At 41.6% G+C, this 12291-nt stretch overlaps 1 pseudogene across 1 annotated transcript in view; it reads left to right on the top strand.

The window, feature by feature from the left end:
* The window catches only part of LOC105526161, a 36914-nt pseudogene extending 30780 nt beyond the window's left edge, over positions 1-6134 (top strand). The window contains exon 3 of the transcript XR_001004032.1: positions 3879-6134. The product of XR_001004032.1 is annotated as a protein lifeguard 3 pseudogene (transcript). The remainder of the gene's footprint in view (positions 1-3878) is intronic.
* Positions 6135-12291: the final 6157 nt, after the last annotated feature.

Below are 12291 nucleotides of genomic sequence, written 5' to 3'. Positions count from 1 at the left end.
GGGTTTCACTATGTTGGCCAGGCTGGTCTGGAACTCCTGACCTCAGGTGATCCTCCCGCCTTGGCCTCCCAAAGTGCTGGGATTGCAGGTGTGAGCCTCCGCGCCCAGCTGAGATCTCTTGTATTCACAAGGGGTTTCCTTTTCTCTTGGCTCTCATTCTGTCTTGCCTGCAGCCATGTAAGAGATGACTTTCGCCTTTCACCATGATTGTGAGGCCTCCCCAGCCACGTGGAACTGTGAGTCCATTAAACCTCTTTTTCTCTATAAATTACCCAGTCTCAGGTATGTCTTTTTCAGCAGCATAAGAACAGACTGATACAGTTTCTATAGACAGAGCTCTGATCTCTCCCTGAGATAGAGCTTCTGGGTAGAGGGATAGCCACCATCTCTGGTTCAGTAGACTCAGCTGTTCCAACCTGCTGGTTTTGGAGAATACAAACAGTCCAGACAAGGAAGAGTTCTTCCAAATTGAGCACACCTACTCTATTAAAAAGCAGCCAGACTTTCTTTAAGCTGGTTCCTGATCCTGTTCCTCCTGAGTGGATAAGACTTCCCAACAGGGGTCTCCAGCAACCTTCTACAGGAATGTTCAGGACAGCAACAGGTCAGTACCACCCTAAGACGGAGCTTCCAGAGGCAGGAGCAGGCTGCTGTCTTTGCTGTTTTGCAGTCTTCACTGGTGATACCTCCAGGTATAAGAAAAACTGAGGCAACTAAGGTCTGGAGTAGACCCGCAGCAAACTGTAGCACCCCTACAGTAGAGAGGACTGACTGCTAAAAAAAAAAAAAAAAATCAGAAAATAACAACCTCAACAAAAAACCCATTCAAAGGTCAACAACCTCAAAAATTGAAGGTAGATAAGCCCACAAAGATGAGAAACAATCAATGCAAAAACACTGAAAACACAAAAAGCCAGAGTGCCTCTTCTCCAAATGACTGCAACACCTTTTTAGCAAGGGCACTGGACTGCGCTGAAGCTGACATAGCTGAGCTGACAGAACTGGGCTTCAGAAGGTGGGTAATAATGAACTTTGCTGAGCTAAAGGAGCATGTTGTAACCCAATACAAAGAAGCTAAGAATCATAATAAAATAATACAATAGCTGATACCAGAACAACCAGTTTTGAGAGGAACATAACAGACTGATAGAGCTGAAAAACACAACTTGAGAACTTCACAACTTCACAATCACAACTATCAGTAGCTGAATAGACCAAGTGGACGAAAGAATCTCAGAGCTTGAAGACTATCTTTCTGAAAAAGACAGGCACAGAAGAATAGAGAAAAAAGAATGAAAACGAATGAAGAAAACCTCCAAGAAATATGGGATTATGTAAAGAGACAACCTGTGACTGACTGGAGTAACTAAAAGAGACGGAGAGAATGGAACCAAGTTGGAAAACATACTTCAGGTTATCATCCAAGAGAACTTTCCCAAGCTAGCAAGACAGGCCAGCATACAAGTTCAGAAAATGCAGAGATCCCCACTAAGATACTTTATGAGAAAATCAACCCCAAGACACATAACCATCAGAGTCTCCAAGGTTGAAATGAAAGAAAAAATGTTAAGAGAAGCCAGAGAGAAAGGCCAGGTCATCTACAAAGGGAAGCCCATCACACTAACAGCAGAACTCTCAGTGGAAACCCGACAAACCAGAAGCGATTGGGGGCCAATATCAACATTCTCAAAGAAAAAAGAATTTCCAACCCAGAATCACATACCCAGCCAAACTAAGCTTCATAAGCAAAGGCAAAATAAGATCTTTTTCAGCAAGCAAATGTCGATGAAATTCATCACCACCAGGACTGCCTTGCCAGAGCTCCTGGAGGAAGTGCTAAATATGGAAAGGAAAAACCATTATAAGCCACTACAGAAACACAGAGGTACACAGATCAGTGATACTATGAAGCAACCATGTGAACAAGTCTGCAAAATAACCAGCTAGCATCATGATGATAGGATCAAATTCACACGTAACAATACTAACCTGAAATGTAAATAAGCTAAATGCCCAAATTAAAAGACACAGAATGGCAAGCTGGATAAAGAGCCAAAACTCATCCGTATGCTGTCTTTACAAGACTCATCTCACGTGCAAAGATACACATAGGCTCAAAATAAATGGATGGAGGAAAATTTACCAAGCAAATGGAAAAGAGAAAAAACCAGAGGTTGCAATCCTACTTTCTGACAAAACAGACTTTAAACCAACAAAAAATCAACATAAAGAAGGACATTACATAATGGTAATGGGTTCAATTCAACAAGGGAAGCTAACTATGTAAATATATATGCACTCAATACTGGAGCACCCAGATTCATAAAGCAAGTTCTTAGAGACCTACAAAGAAACTTAGACTCCCACACAATAATAGTGGGAGACAGATCATTGACACAGAACATTTACAAAGATATTCAGGACCTGAACTCAGCTCTGGGTCAGGTAGACCTGATAGATATCTACAGAACTCTCTATCCAAAAACAAGAGAATATACATTCTTCTCATCACCATATGGCACTTACTCTAAAAGCGATGACATACTCAAAAGTAAAACTCCTCAGCAAATGCAAAGGAATTGAAATCGTAACAGTCTCTCAGACCACAGTGCAATCAAATTAGAACTCAAGATTAAGAAATGCACTCAAAACCACACAACTGCATAGAAATTGAACATCCTGCTCCTGAATGACTTTTGGGTAAACAATGAAATTAAGGCAGAAATCAAGAAATTATTTAGAACTAATGAGAACAAAGAGACAACATACCAGAATCTCTGGGATGCAGCTAACACAGTGTTTAAGAGGGAAACTTATAGCACTAAATGCTCACATCAGAAAGTTAGAAAGATCTCCAGTTAACAACCTAATATCTCAACTAAAATAACTAGAGAACTAAGAGAAAATGAACACCAAAACTAGCAGAAGACAAGAAATAATCAAGATCAGAGCTGAAATGAAGGAGACAGAGACACGAAAAACCCTTTTAAAAAAATCAATGAATCCAGGAGCTGGCTTTCTGGAAAAAAAAAAATAAATGAGATAGACCACTAACTAGACTAGTAAAGAAGAAAAGAGAGAAGAATCAAATAGACACAGTCAGAAATGATAATGATGGTGTATCGCCACTGACCCCACAGAAATACAAATAACCGTCAGAGAATACCATAAACACCTCTATGCACATAAACTAGAAAATCTAGAATAAATGGATAAAGTCCTGGACACATACACCCTCCCAAGACTGAATCAGGAAGCAAATGAATCCCTGAATAGACCCATAATGAATTCTGAAATTGAGGCCATAATAAATAGCCCACAAATCAAACAAACAAACAAAAAGCCCAGGACCAGATGGATTTATGGCTGAATTCTACCAGAGGTACAAAGAGCTGGTACCATTTCTACTGTAGCTATTCCTAACAATGGAAGTGGAAGGACTCCTCCCTAACTTATTCTATGGGGCCAGCATCATCCTGATACTAAAACCTAGCAGAGATACAAAAAAAAAAATTCAGGCCAATATCCTTGATGAATATCTATGCAAAAATCCTCAGTAAAATACTAGCAAACTGAATCCAGCAGCACATCAAAAAGCTTCTCCACCAAAATCAAGTTGGCTTCATCCCAGGATACAGGGTTGGTAAATGCACATCAATAAATGTGATTCATCACATAAACAGAACTAAAGACAAAAACCACATGATTATCTCAATAGATGGCAGAAAAGGCCTCTGATAAAATTCAACATTCTTTCATGTTAAAAACTCTCAATAGACTCCCCCACCCCTCTTCCGGCAGCCGTGGACTTGACTCCACTTTCCTCCCAGGTAGTGTTGCCAGAAAAATACAAATGACCAGTTAAATATGAATTTCAGGTCCCAGCAGCTGGGGTTCCCCTTCAGCCTGTGAGTGGCCATGTCCAACCCCAGCGCCCCACCACCACATGAGGACCGCAACCCCCTATACCCAGGCCCTCCGCCCCCTGGGGGCTATGGGCAGCCATCCGTCCTGCCGGGAGGGTATCCTGCCTACCCTGGCTACCCGCAGCCTGGCTACGGTCACCCTGCTGGCTACCCACAGCCCATGCCCCCCATCCACCTGATGCCCATGAACTATGGCCCAGGCCATGGCTATGATGGGGAGGAGAGAGCGGTGAGTGATAGCTTCGGGCCTGGAGAGTGGGATGACCGGAAAGTGCGACACACTTTTATCCGAAAGGTTTACTCCATCATCTCCATGCAGCTGCTCATCACCGTGGCCATCATCGCTATCTTCACCTTTGTGGAACCTGTCAGCACCCTTGTGAGGAGAAATGTGGCTGTCTACTACGTGTCCTATGCTGTCTTCATTGTCACCTACCTGATCCTTGCCTGCTGCCAGGGACCCAGATGCCGTTTCCCATGGAACATCATCCTGCTGACCCTTTTTACTTTTGCCATGGGCTTCATGACAGGTACCATTTCCAATATGTACCAAACCAAAGCCGTCATCATTGCAATGATCATCACTGTGGTGGTATCCATTTCAGTCACCATCTTCTGCTTTCAGACCAAGGTGGACTTCACCTCATGCACAGGCCTCTTCTGTGTCCTGGGAATTGTGCTCATGGTGACTGGGATTGTCACTAGCATTGTGCTGTACTTCAAATACGTTTACTGGCTCCACATGCTCTATGCTGCTCTGGGGGCCATTTGTTTCACCCTGTTCCTGGCTTATGACACACAGCTGGTCCTGGGGAACCAGAAGCACACCATCAGCCCGGAGGACTACATCACTGGCGCCCTGCAGATTTACACAGACATCATCTACATCTTCACCTTTGTGCTGCAGCTGATGGGGGATTGCAATTAAGGAGCAAGCCCCTGTTTCACCCGACCCTGGGCTCTCCCTTCCAAGCTAGAGGGCTGGGCCCTGTGACTGTGGTCTGGGCTTCAGGCCCCTTTCCTTCCCCTTGAGTAACATGCCCAGTTTCCTTTCTGTTCTGGAGACCGGTGGCCTCTCTGGCTATGGATGTGTGGGTACCTGGTGGGGACGGAGGAGCTAGGGACTAACCGTTGCTCTTGGTGGGCTTGGCAGGGACTAGGCTGAAGATGTGTCTTCTCCCCACCACCTACTATATGGTACCACATTCTTCCTAACAGCTGGGGTTGGGAGGAAGATGAAAAGAGCCTATTCGATAGCTAGAAGGGAATATGAAAGGTAGAAGTGACTTCAAGGTCATGAGGTTCCCCTCCCACCTCTGTCACAGGCTTCTTGGCTACGCAGTTGGAGCTGCTTCTTCCCCCAGCAAAGCCAGAGAGATTTGTCCCTGGTGTCCTGGACACATAGGCCATTATCCTGTATTCCTTTGGTTTGGCATCTTTTAGCTCAGGAAGGTAGACGAGATCTGTGCCCATGGGTCTCCTTGCTTCAATCCCTTCTTGTTTCAGTGACATATATATATTGTTTATCTGGGTTAGGGATGGGGGACAGATAATAGAACGAGCCAAGTAACCTATACAGGCCAGCACGGAACAGCATCTCCCCTGGGCTTGCTCCTGGCTTGTGACGGTATAAGACAGAGCAGGCCACATATGGCCATGTGCTCCCCATTCTTCAAAGCTGCTGGGGCCTCTTTGCGGGCTTCTGAGATCTCTGGTCAGAGTGAACTCTTGCTTCCTGTATTCAGGCAGCTCAGAGCAGAAAGTAAGGAGCAGAGTCATATGTGTGGCCAGGAAGTAGCCAGAGTGAAGAGAGACTCGGTGCGGGTAGGGAAAATGCCTGGGGGCCCCTCACCTGGTTAGGGAGATACTGAAGCCCACTGTGGTACTGACGACTTCTGTATTATTTCCTTCTGCTAACCCAGGGACGGTCCTAAGAGGAAGGTGACTTCTCTCTGTTTGTCTTAAGTTGCACTGGGGGATTTCTGACTTGAGGCTCACCTCTCCAGCCAGCCACTGCCTTCTTTGTAATATTAAGTGCTTTGAGCTGGAATGGGGAAGGGGGACAAGGGTCAGTCTATCGGGTGGGGCAGAAATCAAATCAGCCTAAGGATATAGTTAGGATTTCTCTATTAAGTAATTAATCCTAAATATATCACACAAAGGGACACAACTAGAAATGTAATGAAGTTTATGTCTAGAAGTTAAAAACAAAAAAAACTCTCAATAAACTAGGTATTGAAGGAACATACCTCAAAATAGTAAGAGCCATCTATGACAAACCCACAGCCAATGTCATATTGAATGGGCAAAAGCTGGAAGCATTCCCTTTAAAAATAAGCACGAGGCAAAGATGCCCTCTCTCACCACTCCTATTCAACATAGCATTGGAAGTTCTGACCAGGGCAATCAGGCAAAAGAAAGAAATAAAGCATATTCAAATAGGAAAGGAGGAAGTCAAATTACCTTTATTTGCAAATGACATGATCCTATACCTAGAAAACCCTCTAGTCTCAGCCCAAAAGCTTCTTAAGCTAATAAACAACATCAGCAAAGTCTCAGGATACAAAAATCAAGTGCAAAAATCACTAGCATTCCTATACACCAACAACAGGCAAGCAGAGAACCAAATCATGAATGAACTCCCATTCACAATTGCTACAAAAAGAATAAAATACCTAGGAATAGAGCTAACAAGGGAAGTGAAGGATCTCTTCAAAGAGAACTACAAGTCACTGCTTGAGGAAATCAGAGAGGATACAAACAAATGAAAAAACATTCCATGCTCATGGATAGGAAAAATCAATATTGTGAAAATGGCCATACTGCCCAAATTAATTTATAGATTCAATGCTGTTCCTATTAAACTACCATTGGCATTCTTCACAGAATTAGAAAACACTATTTTAAAATTCATATGGATGCCAAAATGAGCCTGAATAGCCAAAACAATCCTAAGCAAAAAGAACACAGCTGGAGACATCATGTAATCCAGCTTCAAACTATACCACAAGGTTACAGTAACCAAAACAGCATGGTACTGGTATAATAGACCCATAGACCAATGGAACAGAAGAGAGATCTCAGAAATAAGACCACACACCTACAACCATCTGACCTTCAATAAACCTAACAAAAACAAACAATGGGGAAAGGGATCCCTGCTTAATAAACAGTGCTGGGAGAACCAGCTACTCAGGAGTCTGAGGCAGGAGAATTGCTTGAATCCCAGAAATGGAGGTTGCAGTGAGCCAAGATCATGCCACTGCACTCCAGCCTGGGTGGCAGAGTGAGACTCCGTCTCAAAAAAAAAAAAAAAAACACCTAAAGGTCTAGAGGCCGAAATACAATTTGACTCAGTAATCCCATTATTGGAGATATATCCAAAGGGATATAAATCATTATAAAGATACAAGCAAGTATATATTCATTGCAGCACTATTCACAATAGCAAAGACGTGGAATCAACTGAAATACCCGTCAATGATAACCTAGATAAAGAAAATGTGGTACATATACATGACATGGAATTCTATGCAGCCATAAAAAGGAATGAAATCATATCCTTTGGAGGGACATGTACAGAGTTGGAAGCCATTATCCTCAGCAAACTAATGCAGGAACAGAAAACCAAACACTGCATGATCTCATTTATAAGTGGGAGTTGAATGATGACAATATATGAACAAATGGCAGGGAGCAACACACACTGGGGCCTGTCAGGGTCAGGGGAAGTGGGGTGGGAGAGCATCAGGAAGAATAGCTAATGGATGTTGGGCTTAATATCTAGGTGATGGGATGATCTGTGCAGCAAACTACCACGACACACATTTACCTATATAACAAACCTGCACATCCTGCACATGTGCCCCTAGACTTAAAAGTTGGAAAAAGAAAAACAAAACAAAAAACTTGTTTCCCATACCCTCATGGAAAAAACATTCTATTTAAATATACAGATAGAAATACAAAATAATTCTGGTTTAAATATTATTTTATTTTTAATGTTAAATGATTTAATATCTTTATTGTGGTAAAATATAAATAAGCTAGAATTTACCATTTTAGCCACTTTTAAGTGGTTGTCTTGGGAGGCTGAGGCATGAGAATCGCTTGAACCCAGGAGGCGGAGGTTGTAGTGAGCCAAGATTGTGCCACTGCACTCCAGCCTGGGTGACAGAGGGAGACTCTGTCTCATAAAAAACAAACAAAAAACAACCCAGCAGCCGTTGCATAAAAAAATCCAGTTTCCCTGTCTTCAAGCAGAACTATTTTGAGATACATTTTACAGAGCTCTTTAGAAGTCCCCAGGAGCCCATGGCAGTGATCTGATTATAAACACACACATTTGATTCTTTTTTCCCTTAAACTACCCTACTCTCCTCAGCCCTGCATTTGTACATCCTGGAATCACCTCCTGTATAAATCATCTACTCCCAAGTCCCTTGTTCAGGAATCCCAATTAAAGCAATGTACCATTAAAAAACAGGAAGGATTCTGCTTGATGATTATAATCCATTTCAACATATTAATGGTTCTGCAATTTGTATAGTAATAAAAAACAAAAAGCAAAAATAAAACAAAAACCTTTAAATCATGTCTACCTCTGTATTTTCTAAATGTATTTGCGTAGTGATTAAAAGGATGGACTTTGTATTTAAACCAACCTAGCTTCGAATTATAACTTCATTATTTACTTTGAAAGTCAGTAACCTCTCCAAGGCTCAGTATCCCTAACTCTAAAATGGGAATTATAATATATCTACAAAAAAATACAGGAAAAAAAAAGTTGGGTGTGGTGGTGCGCACCTGTAGTCTCAACTACTTGGGAGGCTGAGGTGGGAAGACCACCTGAGCCTGGGAAGTCAAGGCTGCAGTGAGCCTGATCATGCCACTGCACTGCAGCCTGAGTGACAAAGTGAGACCTTGTCTCAAAAAAAAAAAAAAGTATATATATATATATATGGAACACAGATTTTTTTTAATTTTCTCTAGGGAAAATCTAGATTATGATTCTAATGTGGCTTTTTTTTTTTTTTACAGAAATCTTAAAGACATTTGTAGAATTGAGAAAAAGAGGGTTCCTATCAGTTAACTCCTGCAAATAAGAATCTAAGTTAAAATCTCAGCTGGCACTGAATATAAGCTCACAAAGCTTCTTTGAAAATCATTAGTTTGCCTGTTTTTGAAACTTTTTCATTTCGTGCAAATGGTTTTTCAGGAGAACGTATCTGTGTTTTAGAATGTCAAAGTTGTTTATACTTTGTCTGCTAGTCCTAACCCATGCTGTGATGACTCACTCACCCCCAGGTTGAGAGGAAAGATTGGACTGCTCTGTTACCAAAGTAAACACTAGGGCGGAAGTAGTGTTTTTTCCATTGATCACTTGCTAAGGGACAGACTATGCAAACAGGCTCCCTTGGTGAGAACATGTAGAGCTGCCTTTATTTCCAAATGCATCCCTTGGATTACAGAGCTACATATTATGAAAATTTTTCTAACGTCTTCTTGGAACAAAAAAAACTGTTGAGTGAAAGAACATGAACAACCAGGCATGTTTGATACATAAGCTCCTTAGTACCAAACAAGCTGAAACTGGGATGACTCAGACAATGGCTTAGAAGCAGGTTCTCTTCTTGACATGGCTTTTCTTTAACAGCTCAGTTTTGCTACAGTCCAAGGATAGTACCACTCTATCCGAGAGTGAAAGAGACAACTTACTCAGAGATTCCCAGAGAGCCCCTCTAGGGTAATTAGGCTAATAATTAGCCAGTTGCAACTAGAAGCTTACTGTTAGTCTTTGCAGTCAGTAAGCATGAGGTTGCATTCTGAACTGAGAAACTTCAACATAGTATTTCTTTTTTAAAAAAAATATAGCATAGTTTCATTTAAGGCATTGTGTGTTTGCTGCAGAAAAAGACAAACATCATTTGACTTAGATGTTTGTGATGTTTCTGAATGTTGAATTTACCCTTCAAAGTCATAAACTGGAGAATGCAGGGAGAGGTCTATTCACCCTTTTACTTAAATCCCTGACGTTGATGGAAAAATATGCCTCTGTGTTTCTGAGCCCAATAAAAGACAGTTTGGGAGAGGTAAATGTGGGGATATATGGAGTGGGGGAAGAGGAACAAGACTTGACTCCTTTAAACAGTCCTGGCAGTAATTTTCATCCCTCTTGGGGTTTGTCTTTGGATTCGAGACTGTTCCACCATGATGTCTGGATGCCCTAATCCCATAACCAGTGCTACCTGGTAGGGTTGTGCAGCCTTGCCCTTTTGCACAAGGGCACCCAGCCCAGGGTGCTGTTGGTGGGAGGAGGCTGTGTCAGCCCAGAGGAAGGGTCGCATCTCCCTAAATTACAGAAGCTCTGTTAGGAAGATCACTCCAGAGTGAGGGCCCCTAAGTGTCCTGCATAGCTAATGTACTGTTCTGAGACAAAGGAGGTTGTCTCTGTTTGGGATCTGCCAGGAATTCATGTAATCAGGTTGATGTCTCCAGTCGTGCTATGTCTCACTTCTTATCACATACACATCTTCAGAAGAGGATATTATTCCAATGATAATTCTATCAACATGAAATCAATCATGCAGACGCCAGTGTCCTTTGTGTCCATTTCTCACGGTGTTCCACATCTGCACTGAAATCAGTTTTTCTTTAGTGTTGTAGTTTTTTCGTTGAGAAAGGATTAAGCATTGAGGTGTTGCTTGACTTTAGAAATTGGGTGGGATGGCATTTAGAAATGCAAATTTTCACGGAAGCATTTCAACTCGAGTATCTACTGACTAGCCAGTATAGAAAGGATAGAATAGGGAAACAGGGCATCCTCGTGGAACTTGCTTTCAAAGTCTCACTTGGCAATTTAGTTTTATTTATGAAATTCAGAGTTTATGTTTCAAATCTAAGTATTTCCTCTTGAAAGTAACTTAATCAAAAGCAGTTGATAATAGCACGTTAATTACCTTGAGTCTTTGCACTGGAAAAACTGGCTGGGTCACCCCCTTATACAACCATCTATTATGATTATATGATGACTCATTATCACGAAGACAAGCTTGTGCCATTTAAACCAGCAGGATTCCATTTCTTCACCAGAGAACTATCCCTAAATACACACACACACACAGGCTCACACACTTCTGAGTTTCCCTTTGTTTATTTTGCAGCTAACAAAGTATGTTTTTGAGGTTAACAACAAAGCACTCGATAGTACAAGTGGAAGATCATTAATATGACTGGATAGGAACCTCTTTTAATTTCCCTTTCTTGGCTTTTTCCACACCCTAGGTGGATTATACTCAGCACTGCCATACCCAGAAAATACACTCAGATACCAGAATTGCAAAATTCAGGAAGAATGCACTGCACGCTGTATCCAGGCAAGCCAAGCTCACCCAAAAATGGTCTCAAAAAGCAAAGGGCTCTGACCATCGACTGACGGGGTTGCAAGCCCAGCCTGTCTGCAGAAATTTTTAAACCTGAAACCACACTACAGAAATTATTTTATATATTATACACTTATTTTTAAAACTCAACTGTAAAAATAAGTGTTGCAGGAAGAGTGAGGAAAAGAAGAGGGAATTTAAAAGTGGAAGTTGGGACTGAATCCATTCGTTCCAACTTCCCTAAGCAATCCACTTATTGATCAGTGTTTCCAACTCAAGAAATGTTTAAAATTTTTTAATTAAAGAAAAAATTCTATCAATCAGAGAATCTTGAAGGAAAGGGGATCATTTACAATCATTTTACAGGTGAGGATATTGAGACCAGCAGGAAGATGACCTGCCCAAGCCTGCACAGATAGCAAGGACCAAAGTTGGGGATGAGACTCAAATATTCCCTTTCAGATATGCTTAGAAACACAAGTCAGTGTTCACATTTACTGTTAACAGGAATGTCTTTCAGGGGGAGTTTACAGAAAAAAAATTAAACCGAATTAAGTTATGATGACTATATTTTCCATTGTTTTCATTTCCTTAAAAAAGGAAAGGCTATTGAACTTGATTGTCAGTTCTGTAGTCTATGGTTTTGAAGCTAAGTTATTACACCCCACAGCTACCTGTTTGAACACGGAAAGACCTTTTGTTACGTTCAGCAGTAAGTGGCACTTAGCATGTCTGGCTACTTACAGAGTGAAATAATTGCTTAGGAACCTAGAACTGCTTATTTAAAGGGTGGGAACTCAATACTTGATTACCGAACCAAAAAGCACCTCAGCTTTACCGTGGGAAATCTCATGCAATGCACAGGTGTTTCTCAGCCCAATTCTTCATTACTCTCCAGAATCCTCTGGAACTTCCCTTCTGTTCATGACATAAAGGTATCTGTCTTGGTGAATCTGAACCAATAAGGAATGGCAGATCTCTAT

This window comes from Colobus angolensis, unplaced genomic scaffold (assembly GCF_000951035.1).
Source record: "Colobus angolensis palliatus isolate OR3802 unplaced genomic scaffold, Cang.pa_1.0 Scaffold58, whole genome shotgun sequence".
Classification (NCBI taxonomy): domain Eukaryota; kingdom Metazoa; phylum Chordata; class Mammalia; order Primates; family Cercopithecidae; genus Colobus; species Colobus angolensis.
The sequence above is the reverse complement of the archived record's forward strand: the minus strand, read 5'-3'. Positions and strand labels throughout refer to the sequence as shown.